The sequence below is a fragment of the Mauremys reevesii genome, linkage group 5 (assembly GCF_016161935.1).
Source record: "Mauremys reevesii isolate NIE-2019 linkage group 5, ASM1616193v1, whole genome shotgun sequence".
NCBI classification, from domain to species: domain Eukaryota; kingdom Metazoa; phylum Chordata; order Testudines; family Geoemydidae; genus Mauremys; species Mauremys reevesii.
Window position 1 is genome coordinate 26,844,770 of NC_052627.1, and position 23,533 is coordinate 26,868,302.

At 41.7% G+C, this 23,533-nt stretch overlaps 1 long non-coding RNA gene across 1 annotated transcript in view; it reads left to right on the forward strand.

Moving 5' to 3' along the window:
- The window catches only part of LOC120406606, a 291,376-nt gene extending 283,041 nt beyond the window's left edge, over nt 1-8,335 (forward strand). The window contains exon 3 of the long non-coding RNA XR_005599404.1: nt 8,258-8,335. This is a non-coding gene — a long non-coding RNA (uncharacterized LOC120406606). The remainder of the gene's footprint in view (nt 1-8,257) is intronic.
- The last annotated feature ends 15,198 nt before the right edge of the window (nt 8,336-23,533 follow it).

Consider the following 23,533-nt stretch of genomic DNA (forward strand, 5'->3'; position numbering starts at 1 on the left):
GTTTTAAAAATAATCTGGAAGCATTGTGACAGCCAGGTTAGGTCAGCAACTGCAACAGCTACTGAGGGAGAGAATGGAGCAGGCACATTTATGACAGCTTGACATTTCAGATAATGGAGGTCACTCCTTCAAGTTGTTGTCCCCCTGAGATGAGTGAAATTCTGCAGGTGAATGTGGGAGAGAATGGGCACCATTAAATTGTCAATTTGCTGGAAGTAAAGCATGTGGTTCTGGATTGGAACAGGAGAAAAATTCTTCTTATTACTGAAGCCCAAATTCTGCTTGCCTTCCTCATGTGAACAGGCCCAGTGGCACAAGTGACACTACTTGTGAGTATAAGGGAAGCAGGATTTGACTCTATAGGATGAAGTTCTATATTCTGACTGAACAGGCATTATGGATCTTAGAGTATCATTACTGAAGACTACCTTCCTGTCATGGAATACTATAATCAAGAAAACCACAAACATTACTGTTAAGAATTAGGATGAAACATGGCCCTGTGGTTAGAGACTAAGACGGAGAGTTTGGCATTCTTGATTATATTCTTAGATGCATCTTGAGCAAGCCCCTAAGCCTCTTTGTATCTCAGTTTCCCCATCTGTAAAATGGGAATAACAACATGCAATGTGGTAACAACAGTATAGTGAGTCTTGGTTCATTGATATTTGTAAAGTGCTTTGAGATCTGGGGTCATAAGGTGCTGTAGACATGCAAAATAATTATTACTTGTGCAGCCATTTTAATGTAGATGTGAAAAGTTCTGTTTTATGAAGGTAAAATCACTACATAAATGTGTTATTTGCTTTTCAAATACACAGGGCCATACAATTGAACTGTTTTTCCTTTGAATTTATATTTTGTACTTTTTTCCCCTCAAAAGCATTTTAATTACAATGTCAAGAACTAGCCAACCTACTGGTATTTAAGCATGAACTGTCATATCTCTTACATGACTATTTTTGCAGTAACAGAGTGGCAAAGGTAATCAACTAAAATTAAGTTTTCTGCAGAGCTCAGGGTTTGTCTACACTTATAGCGCTGCACCGGTGCAGTTGTGCCGTTGTAGAGCTTAGTGAAGCCACTACCTATGCCGATGGAAGAGCTTCTCCCATTGGCGTAAGAACTCCACCTCTGCAAGAGGTTTTAAAACAAAGAAAAGGAAGTTCTTCTTCACGCAGCGCACAGTCAACTTGTGGAACTCCTTACCTGAGGAGGTTTTGAAGGCTAGGACTATAACAGTGTTTAAAAGAGAACTGGATAAATTCATGGTGGTTAAGTCCATAAATGGCTATTAGCCAGGATGGGTAAGGAATGGTGTCCCTAGCCTCTGTTTGTCAGAGGATGGAGATGGATGGCAGCAGACATCACTTGATCATTGCCTGCTAGGTTCACTCCCTCTGGGGCACCTGGCATTGGCCACTGTTGGTAGACAGATACTGGGCTAGATGGACCTTTGGTCTGACCCGGTACGGCCGTTCTTATGTTAGCTATGTCGACAGGAGAAGCCCTGTGTACATAGCGCTGTGTACATAGTGCTGTGTACATCAGGACTTCAGTCGGCATAACTGCGTCACTCAGAGGTCTCGATTTTCAACCCCTCTGTGCAATGCAGTTTTACCTCCATAAATTTGTAGTGTAGACCAAGGATCAGTAAAATTAACTCCAAATTCACTTTGGCTGCCAGGTATCTGATTAGATATCTTTTCTGGAAACAGCCTAATGTGTTAAGTTAGAAAACTGCTCCTCAGGGGCTCCTAATGTAACCCAGGTAGCAGTGGCCCAGCCACTTAGCATCCAGGCCCACCCAAATCTGAGCAGGGTTGTAGGGCTGCCACAGCATCCCAGAACATCACTCGGGCACCCGAAATTGAGGCTGGAGCTATGCACTTGCCCCTCAGAAGGCTACGCTCTGGCAGCTCAGCTTTGCCATTTTCTGAGCTGCCCCACGTGCATGCTCAGCAGGTGAAGCCGTGTGTCTGGCGGCACTAGGGCTAGGAAGAGGGTGTGGTGTCATGGGAGAGGCTGAGCTAGCACAGTCAGTCATTGCCCGTCCACCTGAAAGTCAGGGCCCACCCAAATTTCCACTCCTAGCTACACCACTGCCAGGAGAACATGTTATAAAGAAGCAGGAAACAAAAAAAGAGAAAAAATAAAATAAGGATGACTTGGTAAAGTTACATGAAGCATTTGCAGCTTGTGTCAAACTGAATTGGGTAGAAATGGATCTGCGCCTATTGTGAGTCAATTTGAGCAGGTTCACTGGCTGGCTCCCTGAAGTTTTGAAAATACCTTTCAGCACATTTCTTAAATTATTTGGAACAGGTCAGCATAGAAACTTGGGCCTTAGAGTGCTTGGCTTTCAAAATTTGGAATAAAAACTCAAATGGAATTACATCTAGAAGGATTAGAAATTCATCCCTTTATATATTCAAAGGCAAAACATTTAAGCAAGTAATTAGATGTTTTAAGCATTGTAAATAATGAGACTACAGGAAAGTGAACCCTTTTATTTAACTTGCCACTTCCTTTGTGCTTGCTTTTGAGAGGGAAAGTAGTCTGGCAGCTAGAGGGGAGTGCATGGGAGCAAAGACTCCTGAGTTCTGTTTCCAGGAGGCTAAAATGCCAGGCCCCTACTCTGCCCATTGGGCAACACTCCTTCTTACGGCAAGGTTTTATGAGCACAAGCAGATGTACTCATTACATATAAGAGGTCTGTCTCAACTAGTTACACCACAACTTTTCCCCTCCTCCCCAAGGGCATGAAGGTAAAATTTCAGGGGCTCTGCACATACTGACACAGCCTCCATAGCTCTGCCAGGGGAAAGAGGCACTAGGGTTCTTTTATTGCTGAACTATGGTGGAACACTTAACGGCAGATCAACAAAAAGCACGGTAGCTGACAGTTCTGAAACAGAGATGTTAGTCAGGAAAGAAGTAGTGGGACCCATCTAGATAGAGTTCCTCTTCTATGCAATAGAGGAGGATAGCATTACCTCCTGAGGCTCCTGAAAACCCCAAATCTCACACACACTTATTTGTGGGGAGTTTGTTTTTCAGTAACCTGCCCTGGTTGCCCCTTTCTACTCAGGCAGCCTCTCTAGAGGGGTTACTGCATCCCTCTCTGTGTGACATACTAAGGGAGAGAAGGGAACCAAGATGTTTAGATGGTAGGGAAGAGTGGAGGGCTGAGGAGAGACAATCTGGATGACCTTGGAAACTGGAGTAATTAGAAAATGGGATGAAATTTAATAGTGCAAAGGTATGCATTTAGGGACTAACAACAAGAATTTTTGCTATAAACAGGGGACATATCAACTGGAGGTGACAGAGGAGGAGAAAGACCTGGGTGTACTGATTGGTCACAGGATGACTATGAGTTGCCAATATAATGAGGATATGAAAAAGGCTAATGCAGTCCTAGGATGCATCTGACAAGGTAGGGACAGGGAGATAGGGAAGTGTTAGTACCATTATACAAGGAACTGGTGAGACCTCATCTGGAATACTGTGTGCAGTTTGAGTCTCCTATGTTTAAGAAAGATGAATTCAAACTGGAACAGGTGTAGAGATGGGCTACTAGGATGATCCAAGGAATGAAAAACCAATCTTATGGGAGGAGACTCAAAGAGCTTGGGTTGTTTAGCCTAACCAAAAGAAGGCTGAGGGGAGCTATGATTGATCTCTATAAATACGTCAAAGGGATAAATACTAGGGAGAGAGGGGAGTTGTTTAAGTTAAGCACCAGTGTGGATACAAGAACAAATGGATATAAACTGGCCATCAACAAGTTTAGGCTTGAAATTTCTAATCATCAGAGGAGTGAAGTTCTGGATCAGCCTTCCAAGGGGAGCAGTGGGGGCAAAAAACCTAAGTAGCTTCAAGACTGAGCATGATAAATGTATGAAAGGGATGGAATGAAGAGACTGCCTACAATGTCATGTAGCTGATCTGCAACTGCTAGAAGCAAATACCTCCAATGGCTGGTGGTGGAACACTGGCTGGGGAGGGCTCTGAGTTACTATAGAGAATTCTTTCCCAGATGTCTGGCAGGTGGGTCTTGCCCCCTTGCTCAGTGTCTAACTGATTGCCATGTTTAGGGTTGGGAAGGAACTTTCCCCCAGGACAGATTGGCAGATTGGTTTTTTGGTTTGTTTGTTTGTTTTTGCCTTTCTCTGCAACATGGGGCCTGGGTCACTTGCAGGTTTAAACTAATGTGAATGGTGGATGCTCTGTAACTTGAAGTCTTTAAATCATGATTGGAGGATTTCAGTAACACAGCCAGAGATTATGGATCTATTACATGAGTGGGTAGGTGAGGTTCTTTGGCCTGCACTGTGCAGGAGGTCAGACTAGATGATCATGATGGTCCCTTCTGACCTTAAAGTCTGAGTCTAATGTAATGCTCATTTGGATGAGTTTCATGCCTACCCAACACATTCTGAGGGTCCTGCTGCAGAATTTACATGGAGCCCACCTGTGACCCCTTCCCAGCAGACTGACCATTCTGATCCCAGGATTATTCAGGTTCTTGTGGGGCTGGCATACATGGTAGTAAGGGGTCAGTGAATATAGAACACAAACAGGATTTGTCTCTTTGGTAATAAGAACTTTCAGCAAAAATTCAATTATTGTGTTAGGTCAAGATCTGCTTCATTGTTCATTGCATATAAGAGGAAACAGTTTTCAGGAGTCTCAGTTCCAGGTAAGCAAAATGTTTTACGGGAAAAGGCTGAGGATGGCAGGGATAAATCATAGGATGCAGGGAACTATACTTCACTTGTCTTTTAAGGCCACTCATATATCATATCACTTCACACTGCTGGATTAATGACCAGTATGTCAGGACTTTGTTCTTGGGCTACATTCAGCAAAATCACGAGCTTTTCAACACCATATCTGACCAAGACATTTAGAGTGATCTAGAAAGTAGGGGAAGGAGTGAGGATTAAAATGAATAAAACAACATTCCTATACCAAAACAACAAAACCAGCATCTGAATATCTGCTATATGTGTGTCAATAATATGTTTTCTCTCTTTCCAATATTAAGCTATTTTTGTGCCTTCTTCAATCTGTTACTAAGATCTGTGTCTTACTCTTAAAGTAAATATTTATTGAAGGGCTTTTTTAATATAAATATTCTTCCAAAAGCTGCTTATAGCTGACATACGGTATCTGTGGATGAGTGATGATAAGGAAAAGCAGTTGCTAAATAAAGAAGTTGTTCCTTACGCAAGCAGATAATGAAGATGATACAACTATAGTACACAGCTCTACACTATTTCTTTGGTGGCATTCCTGCACAGGATACATGTGTATTTAGGGGTGGATCTCAGCTGTAAGACTGAGATCTAGACTCAGATATTCTCAAAGATCTGTATCATTTGGATCCATGTACCTTAGTACCTTAGTTCATGACCCTGCAAATCTGTGTCTCAGCCCATGCATCAGATTTTGTTTCTACTTCACTATCTTTGCTCTACAATAACATCAGCCATATCACTTCCCATTCTTTCTTTCTTTCACTTCCATCTTCTTGCCTTCTTCCCTGGTCTCCCGTATGTATGGAATAAATTCCTAATCCCCATATACTAACCCCTTTCCCTCTTCACATTCAAGTCTACCAATAAAATCTCACTTTTTCTGCTATCAGTCAAAAGCCTGTTCTACTCCAACACTATATACCAAGAGAAGAAGGTTGGATAGACTAATATATTCCCTATGTTAATACATTCCTTTGAGTCCTCCGCTGCTTCTTGTCTTATCTCTGTCTGTCTTTCTGGCCTTGGTATTACAATCAGATCTGTGTTGAGGGATCCATACATGATTTCAGTGGGATTCCACATAAGTGTAAGGGTCTGTTCACACAGACCTGATTGCAGGATCAGAACTTTTGATGTTAAGATTCTTGGATGTAAGAATCAATAGGAGACCCCAGGCTGATATCAACCAACTGATGACTACAGTAATTTATGTGGCTGGGAGTTTGATTATGCCTAGGAGTTTATCTTTTCCATTTCACTGTAGCAGTGACTCTTGAATTGAAAAATATTGCTGCTAAGAAGAAAGAGCACCAGGAGTTTTGAACCTGATATCCAGGGCCGCCCAGAGGGGGGGGCAAGAGGGGCAATTTGCCCCAGGCCCCGAGCCCCACAGGGGCCCCCACCAGAGTTTTTCGGGGCCCCCGGAGCGGGGTCCTTCACTCCCTCCGGGGGGCCCGGAAAACTCTTGCGGGGCCGGGCGCAGGAGCTTCTCCGCTCCCGGTCTTCGCCGGCGGGGGGTCCTTCCGCTCCGGGGCGGAAGGACCCCCCGCTGGCGAATTACTGCCAAAGACGGAGCGGGACCCGCCGCCGAAGTTCAGCTCGGTCTTCAGCGGTAATTCGGCGGCGGGGGGTCCTTCCCTTCCGGGACCCTCCGCCGAAGTGCCCTGAAGACCCGCGACGGGGGCCTCCCTCCGCCGAATTACCGCCGAAGACCGGGCTGCGCTTCGGCGCCGGGTCCCGCTTCGGCGGTAATTCGGCGGCGGGGGGGCCCTGCCGTGGGTCTTCGGGGCACTTCGGCGGAGGGTCCAGGAACGGAAGGGTCCCCCGCCGCCGAAGACCCCGGGCCCCCGGAATCCTCTGGGCGGCCCTGCTGATATCTTGGTGGTTTACTTTGGAAAAAGAGGGAGTCCTTTACACATGCTTAGACACATGGAAGAGGTTAATGGGCATTTTTTTGTGTGTGTGTGTGTTATATTCTCCTTCTTGCATTTGAACTTGCAAATTGTATCAGTATAAAAAACTAGGGTGGGGATACTAATAGCTTATCTCTGCATTTTTTAAAAAAAAACCTCTTGCACTCTTTTTTTCTTTTATATTTTCCCTTCTCTGTTTGTGTCCTTTAAGTGGAATAATTCTTCTCACAAACGAAAAAAAAAATAAAAATGGAAAGTTTACCCAGAAGGGACAAGATCAATGACACAAGATCCAAGATTATCACACCTTAATCTAGCCACTCTGGATTATTTTGGGTCTAATATTATTGCTGTTTATAGGCTTTCGTACTTCTTAACTACGCTTTCCACTGGAAGGACTCCAAAAACCTTTGATTCTGTTCTCATAACACAATTAAATGTACAGAAATTGTACTTACTTCTGTTTTAAAAGAGTCTGCCAGCTTTTGAGATATTCCATATGCTTGAAGAGAGATACACTGATAGAATCAATAAGATCACTCACTGTTAAAAACTTTTTAAGTGCACCCACTGTTTGCTAGATTTTCTGTTATTTCATCTGCTAACATAGAAATATTATTACAAAGACCGTATTTACTGTGAAATTACAAACAGAGAAAGATAAATATTATGTGTGATTTGTTACAGGATTCTTATTAGTCTAAAAATGTTGAAATATCATGTTTTTATCTGGATGGTAGGAAATCAGATTAGAGTATGACATACGTTGCTCTTGCTCAAAGAAGCCAATATTCTATAAAGTCAGAAGTTTACACATTTAGGCTTGATCCAAAGCCCATTTGAAGTCATTTGGAGTCTTTCCATTGACATCAGTAGACTTTGGATCAGGGTCATGTTGTATATTTTGGATTGTAATTGATTTTTATATTTTGGGGGGAAAGAGAACTTAACTGTTTTGTAAATAAATATTAACTTATTGATTTCTGGAGTCCATAAACTGTGTCTGCAACACACTGATATTGTAGAAGCCTATGTGATTAAACTGGAAAATTGGAGGTAAGAGCTGCACTGTAGCTCAAAATGTCAAACGTCTGATGCCAAGCTGTACAAGGTCAAAAGGTGGTAATTAACCTCACTTTCCTGGTGGTAATACTGGAGGTCATTGGAACTTCCCTTAGTCATAAAAATAAAAATGAATCCAAGCCTGAAGGGAAAGCTAAACTGAATTCTTGTTAAATCTCAAGGTTTCTAGAACTGAAATATTGCAGTCTTATATAGGCTGATCAGTGCCTTGGCTCTGTCATTCAGGTGTTTGGTATTTAATGTTGGACTTGGTGAAGAAAGTTGACTGATTAGGAGGAACGGCGAAGAATCAGTCAAAGATCTTTTGCATAGAAATTTTTGTCCAATTTTCACTGTGCTGTACTGTCTCTAATCTATTGTGAAGCAAATCATGCTGTTGATTCATTGCCCTTTTCAGTTCAGCAACAATACTAGATTCAGTTTCTCTTTCTACGTACCTACTGAGATCTATGGGCTTGATAAAACTTTCCTGACTTGGTCCAGGTTCTCTTTTAGGCATGTTGGAGCCAGAACTGAAGGACACCCTTAGCTACAAATGAAACAACCCAACTTGAATGAATGAAGATGAGAGGAAATAATTTAAAATATAGAATTATAAGTAGAACTGGTGGGAAAACTGTCAATGGAACCATTTTCCATCAGACAATACAGCTCTATCAAAATAGAAATGCTTAATGAACTCGTGTTGCTTTTGGTTAAATTTCCTTTAAAAAAACCAGAAGATTTTTTCAATGTCACTTTGAAATTTTTTGAATGAAACATTTCAATTTTTCACTTTGGAAATTACTTTTCATTTTGAATATTTGTAAAAAAAATCACATATATTTTAATATAATACAAAACTTTAAAAGTCAGAGTTGAAACTATTCAATTTTATTAAAATGAAACTTTTTGACCCACTGAAATGTAATTTTTTTGAGAATTTTCCTTGGCAGAGAATCTTGAAATGTGTGGGCTTTGTACCAATTCAAAATGAAGCCAAGTTCTGAAATCTCTAAATCCTTCATGAAATGGAGTAGTTATTCTCTGGGCAGCTCTGTTCATAAGAACACAGAACTCAAACTTGTAGCTTCCAACTGATACAGCCACATCTGTACTAAGATTTCATAGTGCCAGATCCACATATGGTATAAATTGGCATAGCTCCATTGACCAAAATGAGCTATACTTATTTACAACAGTTGAGGATCTGGCCAATATTTTTTAAAATACAGTATCAGTGCTGGGTATAGAGCAGGTTTCCACCAATGGGAGCTGCATAAATAAAAGGTCCCTTATTAATGTGTTGAGATACAGAAGGCAAACATTCAATATAGATGCCACTCTTAATCAACCTGATAATTCATCAAATTGAGCACAGGCCCAAAATAGCAACAAGCTCTTCATAACAGTCTAGAGGTGCTGAATGGCAAATTATCATTGTCGATACCTGAATTTGAGTTTAGTGCTTAAAAGAAATCTTGCATCTCTAACATGAAGACCCTGAAAGAGAACTTTCCAGCTGTGAAAGTCCGTTATTAAAGTATGCAGTATAAAAAAGGGGACTATAGTACAATAAAGATAAAAATATAACAGTGGGTGCTTAATTTAGACCCCTTGAAATCCCCTGAATAACCCATTTCCTGTCCTCTATCCAGTCTACTAAATGAGCCATGCTCGGTAATTACTGAATTATTCCTTTCAGTGAGGAGAGGGAAACATCAGTTCTAGGCTTATGTTACTTTACATTCACCCCCATTATCATTACTAGCTGTACCTAATAGGCTGATAAATGGAGTATTGCTACTGTCAGTGACTAAATAGCACTTAATGTTCCATTTTGAAGATCAGGAAATCAGAAGTAGGTGGAGAGGCATTTGATGGCCATTTGTTCAGTGACACAGACTTATAATCAAGGAAATTTATGATGAAGGTTCAGTTACACAGAAGATCCTATCTGAAAATGTAGCTGTGAAATCATGCAATGTATGTAATAGCTTTAGGCACAATAGCCCTTGACCTTATTATCACAGCCTCTAAAAACAGTATTAAAAATAAAGCCTATTTTCCTACCTCTTATCCCTGTAATATTATCTTGGTTTATTTAATGGAAATGTAAAGGCTGCTAGGTAGAGTGGGTTGACTTTAATGCAGTATGTAATGGAGCAGGTTCTCTAATCTCTGCTGGTATAAATTGGTGAGGCTCTCTTGACTTCAGAGTGGAGCTGCATGAATTTACAGCAGTAGGGAATTTGCCCCTGTAATTAGAAATATTTTCAAACACATCTAAAGGTTGTAATGGAATAAGTACACTTACAACACACCTATGGAGAACTAAAATGGTCAATCTGCAGTTTAGTAGTGCTGAGACATATATGATAAAAAATCCTCGCATTACCTTGTGTCCACTGTTCTTAAGTATCTTCTGTCTTTGTATAAACCACTCAAGGATTAGCCCTTATAATCACACATAACGCTGCCGTCATGAGACATGAAACAGTATGTATTGGGTCAGTTTGTTCGTATTGTTTCATTAGTGTTGTTTCATGAGGGGAAGAAAACAAAAATAGGAAAAAAAGAAAAACATCAGGGGAGATCAGAATGAGAAGAAAAGCATATTCACTCTTGACTGAACACAAGGATAGAAGAGGAGTGTAGTGAAATGGCCTATAAATCTCCTCTTCCTATATTTCCTGTGACTGCTTGCCATCACCTCTGCAACAATCATTGTGTACAGTGCTGCTTTAATTCCACCATTTCTGAAATCCTCAACCATATCTCTTCTTCTGAAATTTTGAATCCCGTCTTTTTGGAGCATCTATCTCCCCAGACTCCCACATGTGCAGAATGCAGATGACTACCTTCTCATGGAGATGGAATCCACCTGCAAAGTTTAGATCTGTTTTCAATACTCTACACTATGGGATTTCAGATCCAGAGGGTTGCTTCCAACTTTTTATAAAGACAGGGAATAGTTGCAAGACTGAGATCTGGATTTAGGTCAGGGTTTTGAAAATCCTCTTATGTAAAGTTATTTGAATCTGGACTTTTGATTCAAGCCTTTCTCTCCTTCACATATGTAGAAGGAAATTAGACTACATTGTTTCATTAGTATTAAGTAATGTGGCAGGCAGGCAGAGCTTTATAAACAGATCTTTATTAAATATGCTGAATGGCCAGTGTTAGACAGTGACGTTCTGTGGTTTATGAGACAGCAGCTTGGCCTTTGCTTGCTTTTCTGAGCCCTTGTGTCACACTGAATTAGATCTCTTCTTTCTCCAGTCCCATTCATTATAATATACATGTCACCCTATCATCAGACAGCTCCACATTCATTTCACAGTTCTTTTTTTTCCACTTTTTTTTTCTTGACTTCTTCTTTTTTTCTCCCCTCTCCATCCAGTGCCCCAGCCTTGCTTTAAACTTCTTTTTTTTCTGTCCCACCTCACTCCTGCCTGCTGATCTCTCTTCTCTCCTCTGCCTCCTCTGCCATCACTCTTCTCTTTTCCTCCTCCTCTCTCTCTCTCTCTCTTTCTCTCCCTGTTAGCGAGGTGATGACGAGGTGAGTGGGTGAGTGGACAGTGGGATTAGGGAAGGGGGGTGGGGGGGCAGGTGGGGAAAGTCCCTGGGGTCCCTGGGGGTGTAGTGGTGGGAAGGCAGTTATACAGCCTTGCGTGCTGCCAGCTTGCCAAATACAGGCTTAGCCTAGCAAGCAAGCATCACAATAGCACTCCACTCACCGATAGTATACCTGCCATGCCTCGACCCCGTGTCACCAGCTACCACCCCAGCTCAGCCCCATCAGACCCATATACATTTACCATTCATTCTCTTCCTTTTTCATCTCTCTCTTTCTTTCATGTCCTTTCTTTCATGTCATCTCCTTCCCTCCTTTCCCCTTTCTCCCCCCTTCTTTTCCCTCCTCCCTCCCCCTCCCCATCCCTCCTCCACACCCCTCCACACTCCTTCCAGAGGATCACAGACAGAAAAAAGAAAAATAAACAATGATAATTTAACTAGGGAGAGCACATTCCTCAGGTTCTTCCCACGTGTGTTGTCTCATTTGTACATCTTTTAAACTGTCTTGATATTTGTGTCTTGTATATAGCATTATATATATACTTAATAAATATTACTAAATAATACTAAAAATCACCTAAAATAATGCCTAAACTGAGACTACTAAGAAAGAAGAGAAAAAAATAAAAAAAATAAATGAAAAAAAAAAGAGACAAGTGGAATGAAGTTGATGATTGATTTCATACTTTGATTGATGACTAGTTAATTTTTTTTTTTTTTTTTTTTTTTTTTTTTTTAGTGGTGAAATTCTGGGCCCACTAAAGTCAATGCAAAACTCCCATTGATATCAAAAGATTGTCACTGTCACACTGATAATACCTTTTTTTACTATGTACTTGATGTATATTTCCCACAATTTCTTCCTATGCTATCATAATAATTACCCTAAAAAAAAATCTCAGACAATGTCTGTATAAAGTTTTTAATACATGGAAAAAGAAGGGTGTTTTGTTTTAATTGTTTAAAATTCATCAATGGGATTCCTCTTTATTTTATTTAGCCCCAATTTAATTTTACATACAATAAATTAATAAAATTAATAAATAAAAAAAAATGACAAAAAAATGACAAAAAATCTCAAATTAATTTAAATTAATAAGATTTTAGAAAAGAAACTCCTCTCAACTCCACCTCCAAGGGGGCAAAAACCTGCTTTCCACTTCATATATGTTCATATATCTTTCTCTGTCTTCTCAGCTGCTTGCTTAGTGTGTTAAGGTTATTGTTATTTTACATATATTATATTTATTACTCTTCATTCACTTTTTGTGTTCTCTTAAAAGCCCTTAGAATATATTAGGAAGCAGGGCTTTCTCATGAGCCTCTGCCTCTGCTCCTGCTGCACCCATTTATCCCTGAATTTGCTGGAGCAACTTCAGCCTTGGGCAATTTGTAGTATGAAAATCTTGATAAAAGTACTGCTCCTGCCCACCATTGAAGGGGTTTTGATTTTTAGTCTGAGAGAGAGATCAGGCCTGAAGTCCATCAGTTCATTTTACTTTGGGTCACACTGGGAGCAGAAAAACTTCCACTGGCTTTTGGAAAGAAATGTCAGAAATGTAAATAATGTTACCAAATCCCAAGGTTCTTGCTGAGCTTTTACTCTGTCCTCACTTAGGCAAGAAATCCAGCCAAGTCATCGAGAGCTCTTCCTGCTTCCAAATGGGTAAGAAATATCATAGACATTTTTCTCTGGGTATTTATTATTGATTATTGCTATTATTACTTAATATTCAAAATGCAGGCATGCCCAAAGATCCTAATCAGGATGAAGTGCTTGTTTGGTAGGCTCGGCACAAACACGTAAAAGCTACCAGAAGAAGGATAATGCCTCTGGGTACTCCCATTGTTATGGATCCCCTTAAAGCTGCTGTCCCCCCTAAAGTGCCCCAGTTCAGCAAGGTACTTAAGCCCATCTATAACTTTAAGTGCCTGAGTGGTCCCTCACATGCCGAACAAGTAGATCCATTGCAGTCAATGAGACTAATCATGTGCTTAATTTAGTCACATGCTAAGTACCATGCCAAAGCCAAAGCGAGCAGAGGCTTAAACAGCTGTAATATAGTCCAAACATCAGCAAAGCAAGAAGGGTCTTTTATAGTTCATTATCGATTCTGTTAAGGTTTATTATTTACTACCTAAGTAATATCCATCTGTGAAAATATTTTTTTAAAATAAATACATAATGAGAATGGGGCTGCCCTATGATATGGATGTTAGCAGCACTTAGAAAGGAAAGAGCTCTCTAAGTCACCATTCAATTTGTCCTTGGTGAGTTATGAATCTTTCTTCCACTGATGGTAGAAATTCCTACCTGGGTATAGAGCCTCATAATGTATTTCTCTTCATATCTATGCATTTAACTTTCCACTTTTTGTGTCAATGATGCTAAACAAATGTTTATAAAAGCACAGGATCTAAGAATATTTTCTTGGCCTTCCATAAGTAGTTTGCAGAGTATGAGTTCAGTAGACTGATTGCTGTGGTCATCAGCTATGCAATATACAGTGCGTAGAGTTCTTTCTGCTCTTATCTGTAATATTATTTTGTGGCTAGGATTGTTGTCATCAGGATTGCTAGCAGATAACTGATTTCAAAGTTTTCCTTTCTCGCCTCTCATGCATTACATCATGTCACATTTTCTCATCTAACAAGCCAGCATAATGTCTGATAACACTGTGTATTTAACTTCTGGAAAAGCTTTTATCCTGGGCTGGAAAGCTGCTATCAACTTTGATGCTATCTTACTCCAAATTTTGGACAGATGGAAGCACAAATGGGGTGTCAGTGAGAAGGAGGGAATTCTTAACACTTATCAGCAGCCTCTGCATCTGTGCTATTTGTTTAAAAAAGAACATATTGTACAGCTAAGGAGGAAATCATTATACTGATCTGAATAATAGAAGATTAAGAGGCATATATCCAGTACTGTGAAATCTTCAAATGGTTGAAGGGGGAAAATAAGTATTGTAGATTAAAGCATCATGTGCAATGTGCTGAATTACCTGTGGGAGATCTGAGTACCTGCAAACATAACCCACTTATCTCCCTAGAAACCCAAGACCAAAATATTGCATAGCAGGAATGTTAAAATGTAAATAACATAAGTCTTTTTTTTAAAAACACTGAAGTAGGAAAAGAATAGCATTAGTACCCAACAAACCTCAACAAAAACACAATCATTTTAACCACAGGTCTTTGTAAACTGCAGCATTTTGAATTTCCCAGTTGTGTCCACATGCTGCTTTCTAGTGAGGATAGGTAAAAAATGAAATCCTCAAGGCTATGCTATTTCAGATGATATTGCACATCAGGAGGCGATGAACCACCTTGTTAAATATGTGTTGTGCCATGACACATTCTGACCCAGGACAGACTTTTTATTCTTCTTCTTCTTTTTTGTTGCACATGGACTTATTCACATCTCCAGCCCCTTCTCATAGAGTCTGTTCAGTACCTTTTAACTAGATTTCTTTGAGAACTGCACTTGCCGTGTCTTACATTGTAGCCCCCTACAACGGAGTATTAGTGTTATGGTTAATAACGATTAGATAGATAGATAGATGATATTTTGTGACACTGTTGATCAGGCAAAATGGTATTTTAATCAACCTTGAATAACTGAGGACAAAAGCAGAATCCATTGGCCCTTGACTTACAACCTTTCGGAAAGTGACTTTGCCTTATTTCCTTCAAAGTTTCTAAGCAAAAGAAAGGACAGCAGCAGGATTTTTCAGCCACACATTCGTTCATTGGCAAAGGAATACATGAAGGTCATTGAAAAGCTCGAATGGAAGGAATTCTTCTTGAGTGAAGCATCTGATTCTGTAGGAGTTTTGTCCTTGGTTGGTTTAAATGTGATGCTGCAGAGTGAGGCTAGGAGTTCAAAGCAAGACAGAGACAAAGCTGACTAAAATAGAACATCTGCAACCTCTCCTTAAGGGATTTGCTAATATTTCTCTCTCTCTCTCGTTGTTATCGTTGTTGAGGAAAATCTATACAAGCAGATTCACATCCTTTGGGTATGCGGGGGCTTTTGTTCTTTACACAGGCACCTTCAGGAGAAATCAGAATAGAATTCCAAATGCTAAGCATTTAAGTGATTATTTGAATTGTCCTCAATATCATACGATATTTCCATAGCTTACTTGACGAATTGTTACACTAGCACCACAGGAAATAGCCTAAAAGGGAAATGTTACTTTGTCATACACGAGAGGTTGTCTGATATGGCTGTACTTTAAAATAAATTAATAAATAAGCAATACTTAAAAGAAGTGAAATGATTCCAATCTGAACAAAATGTCATGGTTGTTCCCAGAAGTATCACAACATAGGAACATGGGAAAACGAGATAAAACTCTGCTGAAAATGGGTATGTCCCATGATAGCTTTAGTCAGCTATGGCAGGAAAAAACAAAGACATTTCTCACTGTGCAATAGTAATGTATACTGGGCAGGAATAAAGGAATAAATGTAGGGAAGTCACACTGACATAATAATATAATGCAAATTTCCATTTGCTCTAGTGAAAACATGAAAACCCTCCCTAATCTACGGCAGTTTTAGTTACTCTTTTAATGGTGCTTATTGCCAGTTTGCCTGCTTTTTGATATTTAAAAGAGAGTTTCAGTAGAATATTGCAACTGAAAATATATGAGCACAGTTTAGAGAGTATGACCTATGGTCAGGCTCTTATACTGGGGGCATCTTTTTTTGGTTTGTTTGTTTGTTTGTTTTTTGGAAAGTTCTGTAATAAAAGGTGGTTCAGTTTGAAATGCTGTCTGATTCCACTTAATGGTTGTGAATAGTAAAGTATTTCAATAGAGAAGGAGCAGTAAGTAAACAAATTAGTAAATTCAGGTCAAACGTGCGATGAGCCAGAATTTTGGGAATGGGTGCAATTATACCAATCTGCAGAAGAAACAACGGGACCTTTAGAATCTTATTAATTTGTGATCATGTTACCCGCAATCCAAATGAAGTAAAAAATAATGTGGCTTTGGGGCTATGGGCCCCATACTGAACCGATATAAAAACTGAACTGAAAATGAACTGAAATAAAAACATGGATCCAAACATGTCAAAATTTCAGGACAGTTTGAATCTAAATCTAGATTTGAATCGAGATCTGAGATTTGCAGTTGGTCTCTTGTTAAAATCAACCAAGTCAAAAATATGGATTTGATTCTTCCTTCAAATTTTGGGACAGTTTAAATCCTAATCCAAACTTTGTAGTTTACGCTCAAACCTAAATAGTACAGAGGTGTTATGATCTAGTGGTCTATGATCCAGGAACATCTGAATTCTAATGGCAGCTCTAATACTAACTCCTCCTATGACCTTGGGCAAGTAACCTGACCTCTCCGCCTACCCCATCTCTTAAATTGGGATAACGATTTCTACCTTCCTTGCAGGAGGGGTTTGTGAGAATTAATCATTTAATGCTTGTAAAGTGCTTTGAGGATGAAAAATGCTAAGTGCTAAGTATTATTATTACTGTATATATCATGGATAAGTTCTTGAAATAGAGTCACATTGTCCTTTCCCCCCTGTTCTGGCAGACAATCAAAGAAGCCGTGAGGGGAGAAAGAGCCAAGAAGTGCAGAAATGGGAAAGCTGTGAGGCAGAGCAAGTACTGGGGGCTGAGGTGCATTTTCTTGTAGCCAAAATAGAGGGAAAAGAGCAGCAGAATATTAAAATTCTCACAAGAGGAAGAACTGATAGAACGATCCTTGAATCCTCCTCCAATAAGTCCTCTGAGAAAGAGTAAAGGACCAATAGCACACTTGAGAAGATGGGTCCAGGTCAAGGGCTGAGGGACAGGTTACTTGTAGACAGTTGAAACCTGGGTGAATAAGGAGGCATGTTGAACCTGAGGGAAACCAGACTAATGAGAAGTTGCTGAGCTGGTACCAAGAGTGCAGACTTTTGTTGTGAGGACTAGACCTCCACCATAGGGCAATATCTAGGCACATCAGAAGCATTTGGCCTTACCACAGTTGATCAGCAGAGTCATTGCTGGAATTTAACTATATATTTTAGGTACTTTTATTACCCCCACTACTATAATACCTGCATTATGCCCATTTTGCAAATGAGAAAGTGAGGCACAGGATGACTAAATGGCTTGCCAAAGGTCACACACATGTCTGTGGCAGAACCAACACTTCTGAGTCCCAGGCTAGTACCCTAACTGTTGGACCATGCATAAGAGGTAATGAGATAAAAACCCATTCTTCTTCGAGTGCTTGCTCATGTCCATTCCACATTAGGTGTGTGTGCTCGCAACATGCACCAGTGCCGGAAGTTTTTCCCTCAGCAGTATTCGTAGGGGAGTGGCTCAGGTGCCTTCTGGAATGGCACCTGTATGGAGTGGTATAAGGGGCACTGCCAGCTCCCGCCGCCCTCAGTTCCTTCTTGCCACCAGTGACGGTGTATGGAACGTTTGCTCCTCTTACTAACATTGCTTAGGCTTCGTTTGTATGAACTAGAGTTCTTGAAAAGTTACTGTATGTAGTTAGTAACTGAGTTAGTTAGTCCTTAGCAGAAGTTAGAGTTATGTTAGTCCCATTGTGGACTTAGCCAGGTGACAGGGCATGCCCCGCTCCCCAGACTTTAAGCCCCGCAGTTGCGGCAAACGGTCCATGCCCATGAGCAAAACGCATAATCGCTGTCTCAGGTGCCTTGGTGAAGGGCACATAAGTGATAAGGGTTGAATCTTCAAGTCCTTTAAACCTAGGACTAAGAAAGAGTGTAAGATCAGACTCAAAGCGCACTTGATTATGTGCTCACTCCAGCCCCGGAGCAAAGGTCTGACTCAGCACCCAGCACCGCGGCATCGGTACATAGTGCGCTGCAGGCGCCATTGCCAAGCCAGCACAGATCCCCGGCCATGGCCCCAGCCAAGAAGTCAAAGGCCGATAGAGGATGGTCTCCTACTTCCCACAAGGGGAAGGACAGGGCTGGAAGTGAGCTAAGACCCACGCCGGATGGCTCATCTCCCCCGTCGAGAAGTCGGGTCTCAGCTCATGTCGAGCAATGCAGCCCACCCCATTCCTTGCTTGGAAGCCCAGACATAGAGGCGGGCCTTCATTAGTATTAGTGCCATCGACCCCTGAAGTGTTCCAGGCTGTGCAGGAGATCCTGACACTCCCAGTGCCACCCACACCAGCCCCAGTGATGCCCAGACCTCAGGACAAGCCTACCTTGGGATCTTTTCATCTGCCGTCACCCCATTGGCACTGCTCCCCATCACGGGGGATGTCCTGCCACCGTTCACCTGCTAAAAGCCATCATGCCTTGGAGTTAGGGAGGTAGATTCAGTGGAGTCCTCCACAATCATTGGACCTTGGGCACCGGCAGCGGGATTTGAGGTGGACCTCGCTGGTTACCTGGTACAGAACCATAGAGGCATGCGCTTCCCAGCAGGAACATCAGGACAGGCCCTTTGCATCACTGGAATGCTGTTACAGATCCCGGGAATGATCAGAGGACTGGAGCTGCGGGCTTCACCAACAATCCCTGAGATGGGTGTCACTGTGTTCGGGGAGATCCCCCTGGGTGCCCGGCCTGGGATACCTCTAGGTCCCACTCCTTGTCCCAGTACCAGTCTTGAAGCGCAAGGCGTGGATCACCGGTCTCCCGTCCCGGATTTGCTGATCACTGCTGGTCACCGAGGTCCCCATGGAGTGTACGTCCCACTTGGACCGGTTCTCCTCCAGACATGACCGCAATAATTGCCAGGCATGGGGTTGCTTCTCCAGTGGATTTGGGTCACCGGGTAGCAATCATTCCAAATATGGCTCCGGTACAGAGCAAGGCTCCATATCGGCAGGGCAGTCTCCCAGACCCTGGGTACTGCCTGCATTGTCGGTACCGAAACCTTCCCCGGGGCTCCAGGCTCAGTGGCTGGGCCCATGGTACCCTTGGAACTCGTCTGGGTTCACCCATCCCTCGTAGTCTGCCTACTCGGTGTTGGGAGCCTTGGACAGGCCTGTTGCCTCGACGACCCAACTCCCTCTGGGCTTGAGACCCCAGGGGATAAGACCCTGCAAGTCCATGTGGACCAAGGGGAACAGCCAGCTGGACCACCAGTAGGTGTTGTGGAACCCACAGTACCTGCCTCCTCCTCATCATCACCAGATGAGGCCATCACGGAGCCCCTCACCCAGTTCCTCAGCATGACGCTGAGGCGCATCAGGAGCTGTTGAAGAAGGTCGCGTCCAGCCTTTGCCTGGAGGCAGAGGAGTTGGAGAAGCAAGTGGACTCCCTGTTTGATGTCCTCTCCTGCACCTCCCCGCAGCTAGGGTGGCCCTTCCCCTTCATGAAGGGGTATTGAAGATATCCAGAGCCTTGTGGCAAACCCCCTCTTCTCTGTCCACCATTTCTAAATGAGCAGACTAAGGGGCACAAATATCTTTACTCTCATCCTGCCCCAAATTCCCTGGTGGTCGAGGTAGTTAACCACAGGGAACACCAGGGGCAACCCATAGTTATCCCCCAAAAAAAGACCCCAGGAGACTAGACTTGTTCGGACAAAAAATATATTCCTCATCTAGCTTACAGTTGAGGGTGGCTAACCACCAGGCCCTCCTTGGCCGCTATGACTTTAATATATGGCCAAGTTCGAGAATGCCCTCCCAGAAGGTTCCTGTAAAGAATTCTGGGCGATCATCGATGCCAGAGCGGCCCTTCAAGTGGCATCTGACACTGAAGACTGCCCGCACCCTTGCCTCCACCATCTCCATGTGGTGAGCGTCCTGGCTGCTCCTCTCCGGGTTGTCCTCTGAGGCTCAGCAGTCAATTCAGGACCTCCCCTTCAATGACCAGGCCCTGTCTGCAGAGCAGATGGACAACAAATTACATGGGCTGAAGGACTCCCAAACCACCCTAAAAACTCTGGGTCTCTACATTCCAGGGCCAGCATGCAACCGGTTCAAACCACAACTTCCCCAGGGGCAAGGGAGCCAGCCCTGGCAGGACCTGCCACACAAAAAGCCCAAGGGCTATAGACGGTGCACAAGACACCCAGCCCCACCATCTGCCCAGTCAGGCTTGATCCGCTCCAAGCAAGGAGCTAAAACCTCATTTTGAGGGTACACCTGAGGGCGACCTACCAGTCTATTTCCTGGATCTGATTTTCCCAACTTTTTGCAGTCCCGGCATGGTCGGTGATAACTTTGGACTGCTGGGTCCTCAGTATGGTGGCACATGAATGAGATGTAATGGAGATGTTTATTTCTCAAGATTTAGGAATATTTGTTATACCTCTCTGAGTTACACGAACTATTTTGACTTGCTAAAGGTTGAGAGAGAAATTGCTGAGTCTTAGTAACTAATTGGGTAGGCCTTTTGTTGCATTCTTAGAGATACCCTCACAGTCATAACATATAAAGGGTGTTTCTGTTGATGACTTACAAGATTAAAATGAAATCTGACTTAATGTGAAAATATATGATGCCAACAATGTTCTAGGTGTTTGAAAGGCATGAGGATAAAGGTTGCACGCTCTTTGAGGGAAAGAGCTATCTTTTACTTATGCATTTGTACAGTATAGCTGTCTTGAACCATGCTTGGGGCTCCTAAGAGCTACCACAGTACAAAATCATAAATAAAAGATCCTGAATCTGCTCTCATTTACACCACTTTTATCTCACTTATGACACTTGTAAGACAACAGCATTACTCCACTAGCGTTACTCAGGATCAAATCCAAAGTCTCTATCCCAAATAGCTTACAGTCTACTCTGCAGAAAGAGACTGTTTCTCACTGCAGTAAGGGTACAATAAATTGCTGTAACAAATCTTCAGGAATCTGAACAAGTCAATTTTAAACTGCAGGCTGCATGTAGAGCCCAAGAGAAAAGTGAGAGAGGAAAACCTTAACAAATGAGAAGGGTTGGTTTAAAATGGTAAGAAAATGTTAGGGAAAATATAGTATTCCTCCTGCAGCATCCCTACTAAGAAAAATATTGCCTTTCTCTTCACCTAAATATATATAGTTCCATTACAGTAGTACAGTAAGTTAGCAGAGATGGTTTATGTGAGTATGATTTAGGGTTAATGAGATTTTGTCAGGGTTTTTTAAATTGATCGTTTTGTAAGGGGAGGGGTTAATAGAAAAATCAATGTTTTAAACTTACTGTTTCTTAAGATGTTGGTTACCATTCAAAGACTTATTACATCTTCACTCTTAGGTACACTGCAAACTCTCACAGGCCATTGCAAAAGCAAACACGTGTAATTTATGAGCACTCTCAATTGTAATAATGTCTTGCTTGCATTCCATTTAATTTTAAAAAGACATTTAAGCATTTTTGTCCTCCAACTACACCAGGGCCATCCAAACATTGCTCATCCAGGGGTCACATTAGCAACCCTTCAGCAGCTGAAAGCTGCTTCTGTAAGTGAGCAGGGCGCTCTGAATGACTCAGCAACCAGAAGTGTGGTAGTTCAGGGCTTGATTCTGCGAGTATTACCCTCATTGAGGAAGCGCTGCAGACTCAAGCCTGCAATGAGGCAATCTAAGCTTCATATCAGTGCTTCTCCTTTGGCTGCTGGCAGCATATCGAATAATCTTGTGGATTTTTATTTCGTGTTAACGCATTATGAAGAAACTGTTCAAAGTTGAGTGACTAAAGTTACATTCCTAAACCCAGTGAGGCACCTAAATCAGTAGTCTGATGCTGAGGGATGCTGTATGTTCAGTAGCTCCATTTGATTCCAAGTTTCACAGTTTTGCACTCTGCTGCCATAAATGATCAAAGAAAGGTTCCTTTTGGGACATGTAGGTCAAGATTTTTTTTAAAAAATGCCTAAAGTTAGTGTTCTTAGTGTGCATATAGGCACCTGGGTAATTGCTTTAATTTTTGAAGGTGCTGAGCACAGAGCAGCTCTCATTAACATTGTAAAATCAGGTGTCTAAGTGCAGATGCAGAAGCCCAAGTTTCAGCAACACTTTTTAAAAATCTGGGCTGCGTTCTATAGAGTCCTCATGTCTGTCTGATTAATGAACCTGCATATAGGGCACAATGTAGGCCACAGTAATAACTAGGACATATTTTACAAGTAGTATCATGGCTAAGAGGGATGAAAACATTATCTAAGTTATATTACAATATGGGATTTTTGCAAAATGTGAGAGATCCTAGGATTTCAATCATGCATCCAGGGAAGAATACACCCATCAGAAACTAAGATATTAGTTAATGTTTGTGTGGCACTTTGAAAAAGTTCCTCACTATGTAAGTGTTTATTACTGTTATGTGCCTAAGCTGCAAAGTTTGAATCTGGAACTTCCCTTGAGTTCTGGCTGTTCACTTCTGGAGGGTTGGTTTGGCACATTGTATCTTCTTGTTGTTGTTAACAATAAATAATAATATCTAGCTCTTGTATAGTGCTTTTCAACCTATCACATTACAATGTTAGGATCCATGTTCCAGTCAGATCTAATATCTCTTAAGACTGGCGGTGCTCACCTCCACAGTATTTGATTTAGGTCTATTTCGAATTATAAATGAAAATTTAATCATGGTGAACTGAGATTTTCAGAAGTGCTGAGTACTGGCCTAACTGCTGCAATGAAGCCAATCACATTTTACTATTAAATTAAATGGTAGCAATGTGAGGCCAACATTGAGGATTTTTAATTGTCAAACCCTTGAACTACAGCTAAGGTAGAAGACAAGAAAACATAAAAATACAGTTCGCTATTATCAATTTCTACCCTACTACTATACTATACTATAGGACATTCACTATGTAATACAGATACTCCATTTGGACTACAGTTTAACATTACCAAGGCAGATCTTGTACATGTCTTAACTTAATTACATAGAAATTTCCCAACCCGAAAACCTTGGTGTCATAAATCAGTTGAAGTTGTTGAATGACAACAATGTATTTAACTATCTCATCATTTACAAAACCCAAGCGCTTAAAAGCAAGGACATGAAGACTAAAGTACATCATAAATCTTACACTGTCCATGTAAAAACAAATGATTTTTATCAAATAATGCATATTTCAGCACAAAACCCCCACTTTCACTCTGTGCTGGCTTCTCCGGAATATGGAAACATGCCTACTACTACATCCTTCTGTGGGATGCAGTTTACTCCTTCTGTATATTGGATCTACACCTCAAGCTAGAGCATATGGTGAGGTGGGCCCATAGCCTACCTCCTCGCTGCTTCTCCCTGATCCCTT